We start from the raw sequence: 3,457 nt of genomic DNA, 5'->3' as shown, positions 1-3,457 counted from the left end.
AAGGCATATGAATCAAATCATGTATAACCATATGTTTAATAAAAACCACCTTAATTTAAAAAATAATTTCATAAAATTATCAGCATCCTGGAAAACCCTAATCCCCAAGTGCAGAGTAGAGAAACTATTATGAGCATTCTAAAATTGAGCTTAAAATATGTATTTCATGTGTAATAGATGAACATATTTCTACTCATAGAAAAATTGTCATGGTTTGTAAGATTATGCAAGAAGTTTCTTTATCATTTTTTCAAGTTTCAAATGAATATGTATTTTATAATTAGAAACAATGTGATTATTATCCTTATTGAGGATATCTTCTGATGAATAAAGAATGTTTCTATAAATTTTTCTCCATAAATTATCTTGGTATAGCTATCAAAATAATAACTAAGAAAACTTGACATTAAGGTTGGTTTTAAAAATTATTTTGATAAATTTTATTTTAAAGAAGAAATTGTTTTTGATTTTGTCCAATGTCTATTGAACTTGCAACTCTACCTTAAAAATTTGGCGTTTTCAACACGACTAATAAACTCTAAATACAATTGCTTTGAAAAAAGAAAGAAAAAAACCCAGCTCTTTGTTCTTGAAACCAAAGACAAAGGATCATATGGCCCCGTTTCCTCTAACTTACTTCATTTGATTTGACTTAACTTTGACATCTATTCCGTGTCCTCTTTCAGTAATAACCTGCTTGACATTGATCGCAACATTTCATTAGGAATTCATGCTGGAAAGAAATTACTCTGAACATTTGTACTTTGTTCTTACAGTAAATGAAGTGTCATTTGCATTTCATATCTTTTTTTGCTAACCTGTAACCCCTTGAAGACTGGGACTTTTCCATTATTATCTTAAAGACATTTATTATCATTTTCCCTCTGGATGTATGCTGAGACTTCAGTGATTGAGCCATGATTCTCAGGGTCATTATGTAAAATTGCATAAGTGCTCCGTGAACAACAAATTGCCTTTAAACTTCTTGACAACAAGCTGAAAGGAGTTAGTTTCTTGGCTTTCCCCTTTAAAAGGGACTCTGTTATTTTAATAGAACAGTTTTAGCTACTGTGGTTTGATTTTCTGGATGTGAAAAGGTACAAATTTAGATTTCAGAAATGGCATTTTACAGTGAAAAGTACACCAGCTTCAGAAATGACAGACCTGAGCTCTCATTCAGTACTCAGATAATTACTTACTGTGTATTCTTAGACATATTACTTCACTTCTCCAGGCTTCTGTTTTCCCATCTTAAAGTGAGATTTAAACCCTGCCCCCCAACTGTCTCTCATATTATAAGAATGAAAACTATAATGTCCCAAGTACCATGTCTGTAGTAAATGCTCAATAAATGGTAGTAATCATTCACATCTTTGCTTTCTCCTTTGTCAGTTCTTATGTTGGTGGAACAACTGACACATGAATGATGAATTACCAACTGTGTCTCTGAGCTTGGGAATTTAATTTAGGAAGCTATGATGTGGGACACGTGAGCTGTTACCTGTACAGAAGCCTTGAAAATTCAACTGCTTTCTTATTGTACAAACAGCAGGGTGCTCAGTCACACATTTGTAGTGACTGTGTCCAACAGCTGTCATAATTGACATGTTAACTATTTTAAAATACAGCCAAAACCCTATGGCTGATTAATGTTGTTAACTGTGAAACCCATTGGCTTTTAAGTTCAGTAACTATTCACTGAGCCATTACCAAGTTCTCGGATACAGAATGAAAAGGACAGGCAAGACTCTTGGTTGCATGGAAATGGCTTTCAAGTGAGGAGAGAGTTAAGAAAAAAGCAGATCTGTGAATAAATACAATAAGTAGAGCTTGTCCACAGTGTTGGGAGACTCAGCTGGGGAGTAACAGAGAACTTATTGAGATAGAGTGATCCTACTCCTGGAAGGCCCAGGGCTGTGGCTGACATTTAAGCTTCAGTGAGAAGCTGCTTCTGCAGAGCAGGCACAAGACTGGTCCAGGAAGCCCGAAAAGCACAGGCAAAGCCCTAAGTCTAGAAATGTGGGCCGTCTGGTGGAGAGCCGGGCTGTTTGCAGGGCCGTGATGACCTTTTCTTCTATCATCCCAGTTGTTGGATAAGTATTGAAGTTAGGCTTGTGATAATTTGATACTTGTTATCCATATATGAAAACATTCTGGAATAAGGTAGTCCAGAAGATTATATATAGGCAGGCATAGTTTCTACTAAAATAGATTTACAAGTCACTAAATAGAAGCTATTCAGTACTCTGGTTTGTTATTTTAAATAATGATGATGATAGTAATAACCCCACTGTTTCTGTATAGTGTACTAGTAGTCCTCAGAGAGCCATGGAAATATTAGAAAACTAAGCAGAACTGGGGAATTGGGGATGGTGTCTTTTTCCTCAGGCTATCATGAACATTATTAATGTTCTCATCATCCAAGTCTATGGGTGTCTTAAGTTCAGGTGGCTCTGGAACCTCCATCACAAACTTGACTGCAGAATTTTTGCGTATCTTGGGAGTCCCAGTGACTAGATGTTACTCATAGGACCTCCCCCAACTCCAGCACCTTCCTTGCCTTAGGTATTCTCTGTCTTCTATCCCTTTGTGTTCCCTTTCCTCTACTCAAAGGCACTCACTGCTCCAGTCTCCCCAGCAATATCCTCTTAAGGTCTCACTTTGGGAAGACAAGAACCAGGAAGGGAAGTTGACTGTGGGCAAGAGAATGACCTTGACTATCTTTTTTGAATAGGTTGGAAAAAACACAGGTGAGAACCAGACCTTCATACTTGCCATCAGAAAGCACAGAATGTAATATAATATATTTTCTGTTTTTGAAATTGACGTTCTGTTTTATCAAAGCTATACATGTACATAGTTCTATGAAAAATAGCACTTCTCTATATCTATATTCGTCTTCTTCAAGGCAACAACTTGCAACACTTCTAACAGAGTCTTTTAGTCTTTAGTTCTATATATTTAAACCAAACTTACATTGCTATTTCTTTGTAAAAACTACTTTAAATACTATTTTAAGTACTACACTGTGGTAGATGCAGATTCATTGCTATCCACATTTCTCATTTTTCCCTTCTCTCAATACAATTGTATGACCGTATAACAACGATTGGAGGACTACAGTCCACGGGGTTGTAAAGAGTCAGATGCAACTGAGCATGATGATGATTTATAGAAGGGCTGCAGTCTTACAGCGCTTCCCTGGTGGCTCAGCAGTGAAGAATCCGCCTGCCAGTGCAGGAGATGTGGGCTCAATCCCTGGTTCGGGAAGATCCCCTGGAGAAGAAAATGGCAACCCACTCCAGTATTCTTGCCTGGAAAATCCCATGGACAGAGAAGCCTGGCAGGCTACAATCCATGGGGTTACAAAGAGTCAGACACAACTTAGCGACTTAACAACAACAAACATGAAGTATTATATGATTAGTTTCTTGCACAATATTTTCTTGTCCTTGGA

Source organism: Budorcas taxicolor, chromosome 8, assembly GCF_023091745.1.
Source record: "Budorcas taxicolor isolate Tak-1 chromosome 8, Takin1.1, whole genome shotgun sequence".
Classification (NCBI taxonomy): domain Eukaryota; kingdom Metazoa; phylum Chordata; class Mammalia; order Artiodactyla; family Bovidae; genus Budorcas; species Budorcas taxicolor.
The sequence above is the reverse complement of the archived record's forward strand: the minus strand, read 5'-3'. Positions refer to the sequence as shown.